The following is a 13,075-nucleotide window of genomic DNA, read 5'->3' as shown; positions in this document are numbered from 1 at the left end:
AGAATTACCACACTTTGTAATTTTGATGTTTTTTAAATCTATTTCTTTACTTTATGTCCCTGTCCTTTACTAGACTTATGCTAAAGTGCTTTATTTCATTAAAAAACTACACTACACCAAGCATCCTGCATGCTTCAAGAACCTGATGAAGGCTGTAAATAAATAAATTAATGACTATACATTCAATTAGTTATGAATAAATGTGCACATACCTAGGCATTAAACAAATTCTGGTTTGAAATGTATTTTTTTGATAACTACTAAATATTCTTGTCCCGATTACCACATTCTTGCTTATGGTTTAAGCGCTATTGGACCTTTAACTTATCATTATTATTATTTTTAGTCAGTATGTCTGTCCTCTAGCACCAACTTTTGAGGATAGACATGTATTGCTATTCATTTCATTTAAATTATGTACTTGGTACAAGTTTTTTTTTCTTTCTTTTTGTTTGAGTTTATTTATTTACTGGGGGGGTGGGGGGGCTCTGAAAGAGAGGGAGGGAGAGAGAATACCAAGCAGGCTCCACACTATCAGTGCAGAGACTGACACAGGGCTCGAACTCACAAACTTTGAGATCATGACCTAAGCCAACATCAAGAGTCAGACGTTCAACTAGGCACCCCATGAATTGTGCTATATGCTTTTTTTTTAAAGTTTATTTATTTTGAGAGAGAAAGAACATCAGCAGGGGAGGGGCAGAAAGAGAGGGAGAAGGAGTATCCCAGATGTGACTTGATCCTACAAATTGTGAGATCATGACCTGAGTGGAGATCACGATCAAGAGTCCAGATGCATAACCACTGATCCCCAGCAAGATATATATTTTTTTAAAGAAACAGATCTCTTGAAAAGGATAATTTCCTTGTCTAGCCTTCCTTAATTATTGATATCGAGGTGAAATTGCTTTCTTCAGAATCTGGGTTTCTATTTTTTCTGAGAATTTCACATTCTTTTGGATACATTACATCTTCTGTGTGGGCTTCACACTTTCTTATTTTAATGTATCCTTAGTGAATTGATTATTTCTTCTCTGTTCTCATTCAATTTCAGATTTTGTCTTCTCAATGACCATATATTGATCTGGCTCAAACTCTAGCCAGGCCATTTTTTTCTGAATACATCTGTATACAGACTTAATTTTTTTAGAGCACTTTTAGGAGTACAGAAAAATGGTGCAGAAAATATACAGCATCCCCATATAACTTCCTGCCCCCTTCATACACACAGTGTCTCCTATTAGGCAACTTTTAATGGTATCTCCTATTTTTAACATCTTACATTACTTTTATTGTTTATTAAAACTGATAAACTGATATTAACACGTTATTGCTAGCTATAGTTCATGGTTTGCATTAGGCTTCATTTTTTTTGTGTGTGGTACAGTTTTATAGGTTTTGACAAACGCATTCAACATTATACTTGCATACATACAGAATGGTTTCACTACCCTAAAAATCTCTGTGCTCCACCTATTCATCTTCCCCTCCCCTAATTCTCTGGCAACACTGATATTTTTACTGTATTTATGAGTTCTCCCTTCCCAGAATGTCATATAGATAGAATCATAGTATGTAGTTTTTTGAAACTTATTTCTTTCACTTAGCAGTATGCATTTAAATTTCCTCTATACCTTTTTATATCTTGATAGCTCATTTCTTTTTATAGCTGAATACTACTCCATTGTATAGGTAATACTATTAGTGTTTTGTTTCTTTTTTATCTGTTTACCTACTGAAGGACAACTTGGTTGATTCCAATTTGGGGAAATTATTAATAGGCTACTATAAATGTCCATATGCAGGTTTTATGTGTATACATGGATTTTCAACTTATTTAGATAAATGTCTAGATCTAGGAGTATGCTGAATTTTATGGTAAGCCTAGGAATGTTTACCTATGTAAGAAACTGTGAGGCTGTCTTCCAAAGTGGTTGAGCCATTTTGCATTCTCACCAGCAATCAGTGAGAGTTCCTGTTGTCTCCAGTCCCTAGTATCATTAGGTATTATCAGGGTTTTGGATTTAGTCATTCCAGTAGGTATGCAGTGATATCTCATTGTTGTCGTACTTGGAATTCCCAGGAATATATGGTGCTAAGCATCACTACATATGTATATTTCTCATTTATATTTTCTTTGATAAAGTATATATTTTAATATTTTCTCTATTTTGAAATTGTTGAGTTTTAAGAGTTCTCTGTATATTCTAGAAACAAGTCCTTTTTCAGATATATATTCTACAATTATTTTCTCTTAGTAAGTGCTTTATCTTTTGATACTTTTAACCATGTCTTTTTCAGAGCAGAGTTTTTAGTTTTAATGAAGTTGTAGGAGCTGAGGGCCCACCACACCAAGATGGGCCACAGAGGCATGAAGGTTATTCTGAGCTGAAGGCAAGTGAGAGCCTGTGGACCCAAGAGAAACTTTTGCCCCTCCCTCAACTACAAAGAAGAATTTCAATGGGGTATCTTTCCCAGAAAAAGGGTTGTTAGCAGAGATAAATTTTATCTGAGTGACTCATCTGTTTGGCAGGACAGGCATCTAATTACCACACATCTTCCTATCATCCTGTGAAGTGCATTCCTTTCCTCTAAAGTCCCAGACGCCTACATCCTTTTTCTTAGTTCAGAATGACATATAAACCTCATTTTGCCTGTCTTTGGATTTCTATGTCTGTGTGGATTCCCCATACACACACTATTAAATTTTATTTTCTCCTGTTAATATGTCTTATATGAATTTGATCCTTAGTCTAGCTAGAAGAACCCTTAAAGTGGAGAAGAATTATTGCTCATTGACAAAGTCCAACTTGTCATTTTTTTTCTTTTATAAATTGTGCTTGTGGTGTTGCATCTAAATCCCCAAACCCAAGATTATGATTTTCTCCTATGTTATATCTTAGAAGTTGTACAATTTTACATTTTATATTTAAGTCTATGATCCATTTTGAATTCTGTGTTTTAGCCCTGTGTTCTTGAGCAATTTGGGGACTTAACAAGAATAGTGCTTATTTTTCAGTCTTGTTGAAATAGCATGTATATGGACCCAAATACAGTGTTTTGAACATAGGAGGAATTCACAAATATTAATTTCCTCTGTTTCATATTCCTATTTCTAATTTTACTCCTCAGCATTTCCAAAAGCTCTCTTTTCCTTAGAACTTTTCAACCAGATTTAGGGATCTATAGAACCCTCTAATAACATTTACACTCTCCCTTGTCAGCAGACCATAGTTTATCTTCAGACATTATTTGCCTAGATTATTGTTATATATGCTGGAATTAAAGTTCAATCTTACTTGCTAATGCTAGTATATTAACATATCAAAATGTCAAAATTTATCAAGATTTATTTTGGCAGATATTGAAAATGAGTATTTTTTTAAAGATACCAAAGAAAGAATGTCTGCGACTTTATATATCTTGAGATCTTTATCAAAAAGCAAATTCAAAATAATGCAAGGAACTATGAAGAAGAGGTTAAAAGAACATATATAATGACATTTAAAAAAACAGAACTGTATGTTATTTAAAGATACATACGTAGGGGTGCCTGAGTGGCTCAGTCAGTTAAGTGTCTGACTCTTAATATTGGCTCAGGATATGATCTCATGGTACGTGAGACCTGGCTCTGCATCACACTGCACTGTCAGTGCAGAGTCTGCTGGGATTCTCTCTCTACCTCTCTCTCTGTCCCCTGCCTCCTCGCATGTGCACGTTCTTTTTCTCTGTCTGTCAAAATAAATAAATAAACTTAAAAAAAAGATACATACATAGATAACATTGTGAAGAAGTATTTGGAAATGATAAATCTCATTTAGAGGCAGTGGTTCTTTTTGAAAGAACAATGGAAAAAAATATAATTGGACAGGGATTCATAAAGAGCTTCAAATAACTTGGGAATACCTTATTTCTTAATAATAGTGGGATATAACTGGCTTATAAAATTATTAAAGTTAAAAAAAAGACTCATTTAATCAATATTATACCTTGTAGCACCTGAACTATAGAACAAAATAATTAAATAAAACTTAAGATTGTGGACTTATTTTAGATATTGAGATGTCAATAGAGGCACCAGATGTAAATAATCTCCATTATGGATCTATTGTGGATCCATAGATTCTTTTTTTCTTTTGGTCTATAGATGGCGTTGATTTTAAAGTCCTACTTTCATTCCTTCAGATAAACTAACCCCATTTTGTATTTCAATCAGTGATCTTTAAAAAACTGAAGAATTTATATTAAAAAAAAAAAACTGAAGAATTTAAGCTAGTTGCTGAAATTTTTGCTATATTCATTAAACTATTAAAATAGGTTTTTTTAATGTTTATTTTTGAGAGAGAGCGACAGAGAGTGAGTAGGGGAGGGGTAGAGAAAAAGAGAGACACAGAATCCAAAGCAGGCTCCAGGCTCTGAGCTGTTAGCATAGACCCAACATGCGGCTCAACCTCACAGACCATGATATCATGACCTGAGCTGAAGTCGGACACTTAACAGACTGAGCCACCCAGGTGTCCCAAATATTAAAATAGTTTTAATAAGTTTTCCTTGACCTAATGATCCAACACATGCAAAAAAAATGCAACATGTTACTATGAATTAAAATTAATGAAAAATATCAAGTGTTTGTGAATATTATTTTTACCAGAATTATATAATTCTTAGATATATGTTAGAAAGAGTTTCAACTGTAAGTATGAGAAAATATGATTCAAACTGGTTTCACTGATAACAAAATCACAAGCTCATTTATCTAAAAGTCCAGAGATAAGGTGATCCACATGAGTAGGAAATCACCCTATTTCTCTGAGATTAACTTGTCTGAGCCATATTATGCATGCTGAATGTATTGTTGGGAAGTAAAAATTTACTCTGCCCTTCAAGGTCCTACCTGGACTAAGAATCAAGTTGGTATGAGACAGATTAACTGGAGAAAATCAAGTTTAGTTTTCTACATATGGAGAATCAACACAGACATGGAATTTCCAAAGACAGTCCTGCATCCAGACACTTATATGAGCTAAGGAGAGGGATAGGATCTGGAGACACAAAGGGGAGAAAGACTATTAGCAGGAAGGCCAAAGAGATGTTTGGAAAACAAAGATTGCCCTATTATGCCCTATTATGTTTCTTAGGTAAAGAGGAAATTCTGTTAATAGCTTTTTACCTGGTACTGGCAGTCAGTTGAGAAGGAGGTAAAGAGCTTTTCTTGAATCTACTGGGTTTTGATTGCATCTTAACCAAGGTCACCCATCTTGGGACAATGTGTCCTTGGCTCCTACAGTGTCAATAAAAGTATTCCTTCATGGTGGCAAAGTGACAGGTATTAGCCATCCTAGTTTCACTTATATACCTCATGGCATCAAATGAAAGAGAGAGAGCATAATTTCTGGAGGCTCCCTCTTTACAGGGAGAAAACATATTTATCACAAGACCTTAGCAAACATCATGCCTCTTATGCATTGTGTCAAATAACCCATGCTAAATCAATGTTAATTAGTTTATACCTGAGTTCCTAAACAAGTTACTTCAGAAGTTGACTAAACTTGGCTGCACATTAGAACCACTTAAAAAATGCGAAGACCTGCATTGCACCCAGAGAGGTTTTGATTTATTCAGCTTTTGATGCAATCTGAACTTTAGGATTTTCAAAAACTAGTGTGTAATTCTAACGTGTAGTCAAAGTTGAAATTCACTGTCTTAGAGCAATCATATTCACCCTTGACATGAGGTTTGGTCATAGAATCAACTTCCCATTTATCATGCGAAATACGAAGGAAGGAGTAGATACCTGAATAGAATCAATTACATGAAGAAATAGGCAAGAGAGAATGGGTGTCATACATAACTGATAATCTCCACACTACTTTCCCAGCTCTATATTACAGTATCTGTAATCTGAAATTAAAAATAAAAAGCCTTTGGCATAGGAAAATCAGTTATATATTTATAGAGTTTAGGAGGAAACAGATGAACATAAATTATATTAAATCTGACTCAAAAATGAATAGATTTATGTATAAAAATAAGAAAACTAAGAAAAACAAGCAAACATTAAAAAATTCTAACATATATGTATTCCTTATTAATAAAAACTTTATAGGCATAATAAAAATGAAAAAATAAGCTAAATTTGTCATAAATGTTAGAGAATGTATTTAAATTAAAATGAATATAATTCTTGGTGTTGAACAGTTATTATCCTTAAAAACATTAACATATTGTCTGGTTTTAATGGTAGATGTTGCAACCTACTTTCAATGGAGACATTGAAGGATTTTATTAAACTGAAAATATGTGGGAAAGGGATAAACATTTTATTCCATTCATTGATAAAAATAGTATATTAAGTAGTTGCTGAATAAATTACTAAGGACATGGGGTGCAGACAGATAAGATTTGTTGGAGAGAGAACAGGAAATCTCTTAAAACAGAATACGATGGGACCTTAATCTGATGGTCAATTGGACAACAACATAAATGCCTTGAGCAACTGGAGAATGGATCTGAGAGAGTCAACTGGTAGAGCTTCATATCTTAGAATTTTACATACCTCACAATTGCATCATCTAGTAGCACTGGAATTAATATATTAACAAATATTCTGAAGTATAACACTAGATGTAATATAGACATAAATAAAGTGGTGTTTATATATTCAAAACTTTTGAATTTCAAACATTTCCTTTAGAAAATCTCAAAGAAAAAATTAAACTCAACAATATACTACTCAAATTAGAATATATTTTCATATTTGGAGCAAAACGAATATATGCATATTGATTGATAGCTTATACATGTCTGCACTCAAAACAAAACACTAAAAGATCATTTATTTTCATTTACTCACAATCAAGCCCTGGAAAGCAATATATTCTTTCAGCAACTTGATATGTTCAATTTTCCAGATTTCAATCCCACATGTGTCAAATTTGGACTATTATTTTCACTGTACAACTTTTCTACTATGATTAGTCAACTTGACTTGGCATTTACTCACTGCTAAAGGCATCCCAAAAGGAAATGAAATCATTAGTGTCACGATAAAATATTTAGAGAAGACAATCTCTGCATCACTAAATAAGTCAGATATTTTACTGTTGAGCATATGTGAAGAAATAATAAACTTTCTTTCAATAAATGCTTCAAATTCTTCATATGACAAAAATTTATGTTTGTGGTACCTCTAATGACATGGTAGTCTGAAAACTCTTACTAAGATGTCAAATTCATCATAACTATCTAAGTTGACACTTCCTACATCCTTTCTAAGTGAACAATGCCAAATTAAGAAGGAAGATAGCATCAACCCTGGTGACAAGAGAGTAGCATCGTGCACTTGCCAGAAATATTAGGGATGTTAGCAACATATAGTGTGATAGGATCAGAGTAAAAAAAAAACAACAAATAAATAAAATTGCAGACCTGTGTTCTAACAATCTTTCCAGCATAATGGTGAGGAATCTGGAGAAGGGCTAGTCTTTATCTTCTATTTTAGAAATGTGAGGGCTAGAGGCAAGCATCTCTTCTACCATTATAGGCCAACTGAATTCAGAAGTTGCTCTTCTGGGGGGCTTCAGGATTTGTAGAAAGCCTATTGCAGCAGAAACCAGGCAGGGCAAAGAGGCTTCTCTCTGGTACAGCAGCACTCTTCTCCCCAAGGAGAAAGGAAGTACCAGCAAGGAAAGTGGACACATCCACATCATCACTTTGGCAACGATGCCAAGCTAAGCAGAAAGTTAATTGATGGATGATGACTTCTGGTGCTGTCACCCAATAACAGAGATGTCCTGCAAAGAAAAAGTGAAATGTGTCTTAATCAGACTTCCAAAGAATGATGTTAAAAGGATTGAGCAGCCACCAGGTTGACAATGAGGGGATCCAAAGGGAATGCATTCACCTTTATGGGCAAATACTACACACAGATCTCTATATGTAAAAGGTAAAATAGAACACATAAAAGAAAAAGCATGGGTTAGCAGCCCATGCAATAGAATGAAAGTAGGCTTCATAATTTAGATAAAAAGCAAGCCACTGAAAATAGAAGTTGTTTTATTCTAAGAATATCACATGATCTAAGTGAAAAAGTTATTGGTACAGAATTATATTAAGGAAAAAATTTTTCATCTCCTACTCAACACATTGTTCAATATGTTATATTTAATAATAATAGTCTTAAAGAGTTGATTTCAGGTTCATATAAAGAGTTCATGTATTTCAGGTACTTCTCAATATTTTATGAGTAGTGGCTCATATAGTCCCTACCTGAGAATTATATTTTATTGTTCCAGTTTTTAGAGAATGGATTCTCTGAGGTATAACCTATCCAAGTTTACACAGCTGCTATATAGCATTTGACTCCAGAACACATGACCCTCTGATAACATGTTTTTACTCCATATGCTTTACTGTCTCTTATAAGCTTCTAAAATTTTTCAATAATTCCAGAAGCATATACATTCAAACATTATGTCACATATAATAGGAATTAAAATTTTACATTAGAATTTAAGTGGTATTTATTTAATGACAATTTAAAAGGATATCTTTATAACTCATTACTTGCAGAAGTATATCATTTTATTTAATTATTCCAGATAATATAACCAGTACCCTCTTAATGTCATTTATATTATTCTGATTTTTTGCTATTATAAACAATGAAGCAAAAAAGGACATAAAACACATTTTTGTGCCCATGCATGTGTATATTTCTAGAAGTAGAGTGAAAGCACTTGGCACTCACTCATAGTGAATGCATCACAGGTTGCATCCTGTGAATCCTCAGGAATCAAACTCTGAGATGGAAATTTACGTTGGAAGTTTATTGTGGAGTACCCTTGATGTATGTGCAATGTTTTTATACATCATTTACATCATGATAAAGTTTTTTTTTTGAAATAGAATACTTGGGGGCATAATAAAGATGCATAATTGGGCAGAAGCAGAGGATGAATTGCAATGGAAAGACATCAGAGGCTCCCAAATTCCACCAGGAACTCCAGAACAGGGATGGCCCAATAGAGTTGTCCCATATGGAGGCATGGGGGTTTAGTCTTTTGCTCTAACCATAGGGGTCTGTGTAATAATTCATCTACTGGGGTTTGCCATCACTAATACCACTAATAACTCTAATACTACAGAGCCTGTTGAGTTTCCTAGTGCAAAAGACAAATCTACTTGCATTTTGGCCTGAACCATTTACCAAGTCTTCTCCTGGTCTGGGACTCATGTAAAGTGTCCAGCCATCTCTATCCTTACGTGAGTAGGTTGGAACAATGTTTCTGCCATTAGAACCAAAGAGGCCTTCCAAGTGTTGTGCTTCCCTTTTGGTGGTGTGTAGTATAAGATGCACTAATTTGTATTTAGTGTGTGAGGTAGAAGATGAAATAATCTGTCTTTATATTTGAAGAGATATCTCAGGATGCTCTATAACATTGGATCTCTAACAACTTCATTTTTGTGATGGGAGCTTGAGTCTTCATAAATTTTATCAGTCACTGCCTGGACCATGTGTATCTTCACAAAGTTTTCATCGTATTTACCATTTATTGCTCTTCCAGTTTGATTAACATAATAATGAATAATGTCATAAATATTGTGGATCAGTGTGACAGTCTGAAGAATGTCTGGACAGTCCAGTTACCTTCAGATTATAATACAGTGGGAGAGATAATGTAGCCTTAAGACATTAGATGTATACTGTTTTCTGTTCCAAATGATATACACTGTTTCTGAGCCTCCTGCCTGATAGGAAGAGAAAAGAAAAGACTTCTGCATTCTTGGCCACATACTGTGTATCTGAGGCAGTCAGTGTTACTCTGCTTGGTCAAATGTGCCATCTAGGACAATGGAAGCAAATAAACTACTACTTGGTTGAGCTTGACTTGTCTGTTGTCATCTTCAAAGTGATATGTATTTTTTGTAGGGGCCAATCTGGTGAATGGAGTGGAGAAATAATAGTGGATCTGCTTTTTGCCTCAATGGTGGCACCATTTATGCTTTTCCCATAGGGTGATATCTTGTTTTTTAAATCATGTTACTGGCTGGAGGGTGGGAGTTTAGTGGGGAGACAGGTTTAATGGCTTCCAATTAGCATTCATTATGATTATAATTTCCAGACAAAGAAATGGTGTGAAAGTTCTACCAACTTAAAAGTCCATTTCAGGTATATATATTCAGGGTCTGGAAAACAGACCTGTGAAACTAGCTGTGAGCTACACCTGGGCCAGGTGCATTTATTACCTTGCTTCCATATTCCTCCATTCTAAAACTAGGGCAATGAAGCTTCTGAAACCTAGATTTCAATGTCACGTTGAACTCAAGTCCAGTATACTTGAAATGTTTGCCATTCTTTCTCCTAAATGTAGTTACAAAAGTAAATGGCCATAGATCCTGCTGGTGGAATCATTACTATATGTTGTAGTGATATGGTGTGTTTTCTCCAGGGCACCTGGCCTCTCTTTCAATCAAGTGGGTTTGAGGTCTGAAAACTGGGCAAAGGATCATCATTTTTAACTGGAGAGGCTACCCTCAGCCTCCTAATTATCCAGTCTTGATTTATTTTGATTACATAAATTGGAGAATATCCTTATCTACTCATCTATCCTGCCCCTACAGGCAATGTGTTTTATTAAATGTCTCCATGGTTCTCTGAGGATCAGGGCCCCCCTTACTACCCCACTAGCCTTGGTGATCATTATGATTGTGCCCTACTTGTTCTGAAGATTATGTGTCACCACCTGGTTCTTTTAAATTCTCCATTCCTATCATCTCTATTTCTTACAGGAGCTAATTTTGGTAATAGTATCTCCTATAATCAGTTCTATCATTCAAGGGACGACTGACACTAAGATTCTCAGTGAAGCTGATGCTCTTCTGAAAAGCATATGTGTTAACCACTTTAATAAAAAGAGTGGTCTGCACATCCTCCAGTAGAACGAGATCGGTTTTGTGCCCTTACATAAAATACTTAGTTTAGCATGCTTATTTTTCTGAACTTTTGATTTCTTTTTCCACTGTTTACTGTAATAATTCTGGAATCTCTTCCATAGTTAATATGGACCACCAAGTTATGAAAGTTTCTTAGGATTGACTAGCCAAGTGCCAAGAAGGAGCCAGTCAAGAAATAGGATCATACATATAAATACCTTCCACATAGCTCCTATGAGACAGATGACCCTTGAATGAGATTTCTCTGTTTCTTCCCTTGTCCCTTTTCCTCTTTTCTCATCTCTGTTTCCTTATTTATTTCTATAATCTAATACTTCCTTTAAAAAGAGGGGCGCCTGGGTGGCTTGGTCGGTTAAGCGTCCGACTTCGGCTCAGGTCATGATCTCACGGTCCGTGGGTTCGAGCCCTGCGTGGGGCTCTGTGCTGACAGCTCGGAGCCTGGAGCCTGTTTCAGATTCTGTGTCTCCCTCTCTCTCTGCCCCTCCCCTGTTCATGCTCTGTCTCTCTCTGTCTCAAAAATAAATAAATGTTAAGTTTTTTTTTAAATAAAAAGAAATAAAAGGCAGTTTGGAATATTATCTAGATCATTTTAAAGGGGATAATTTTAAATTTTAATGAAAAAATAGGCCCATAGTAATTTTTATGTCTCTAAATACTTATTAGCTTTCCTCTTAAGTATTTTTATTTCACATATTTTTGACATTAGTTAACCAAAATTGTGTTATAGTTCATAAACAATTGTATGTATTATATGCATACAGCCTAGAACTAAGAAGGTACAATTAGTAATTAGTATAAATTCCTGATACATATATATGTCAAACACACACACACAGTTTCTAACAGTTATAGCATTTATTATACTGCTACTCCCAACAACAAACCAAAGATTTATTTCATTTCCTATTTGCTTATAATACATTTTCAAAATGTATGAAAGTACTTAGGCTTTTGCTTGCTCAGTTGATTTTCTTTTGCAACTTAAAGTCTGACGTTTATTAAATTTGGACTTTAAAATGTTTCTCCCTGTAAAACTTCTGACATACTGCACATTTATGAATTATTTTTCAAAATGTTCATAAATTTAAGTTCCATATCTCAGTACTTTCGTTCCTTTAAATAACATTCTGCCTTTTATTTTGTATTCTAAATGTCTGTCTCCTACTCAAATTGTACTTAAAAGAAAAAATATGTATGTAGAGATTTTATATATTCTCAAACTGTATTTAAAATGCTATATATATATATATATATATATGTATTTTTAAATGCAGTTTGAACACTGTGTTTGAACACAGTGTATATACTTTATAATCTACATTCTCATTCACATGCATGCATATACTTAGATAAACACTTAAAGAATAAAAACTGTAAATTTATCTGAATATTTAGAAAATTATATGTAAAAGCAGACTTACATTGACTTGTCCAAAGGACCCATTTTGGGAAAAACCAAGAGCCAGAAGAAATACTTACTTGCTCAGGAAAACTGACACACCATCAATTTGTTTTCTTTACACACACGCACACACACACAAACATACACACACCCTGTCAAAACACAAAAATGAAATATAGTGTATAAGAATTTAAGGATATTAAATTCATGGGGCGCCTGGGTGACTCAGTCGGTTGAGTATCCAACTTCAGCTCAGGTCATGATCTCTCGGTGCATGGGTTTGAGCCCTGCATCGGGCTCTGTGCTGACAACTCAGAACCTGGAGCCTGCTTCAGATTCTGTGTCTCCCTCTATCTCTGCCCCTCCCCCACTCATGCTGTCTCACTCGCGCGCTCTCTCTCTCTCTCTCAAAAATATACATTAAAAAAACCTAAAAAGATACTAAATTCATGTATTTTATATATGAACTGAGGTTTTGATTGAAGTTGAGTCATGTACTTATTCATGTTCCTCATATTTATAGCATTAAGCCATATCCCTATATCAATAGGTAAACCCAAAGGATGGTATATTCAGCCTTTCTTTGTAAGCGTTTTATTTCACCTTATTTAGATTGTCATTAAAAAAATCCACTTTCTTTTTTTTTAATTTAACTTTGAAGATTATTTTCTTATGTTTATTGTAGCTTTAAAAACCCTAGTAAAATCTGACCATCTG

Source organism: Panthera onca, chromosome B2, assembly GCF_046562875.1.
Source record: "Panthera onca isolate mPanOnc1 chromosome B2, mPanOnc1 haplotype 2, whole genome shotgun sequence".
Classification (NCBI taxonomy): domain Eukaryota; kingdom Metazoa; phylum Chordata; class Mammalia; order Carnivora; family Felidae; genus Panthera; species Panthera onca.
This window is presented reverse-complemented; position numbering follows the sequence as displayed.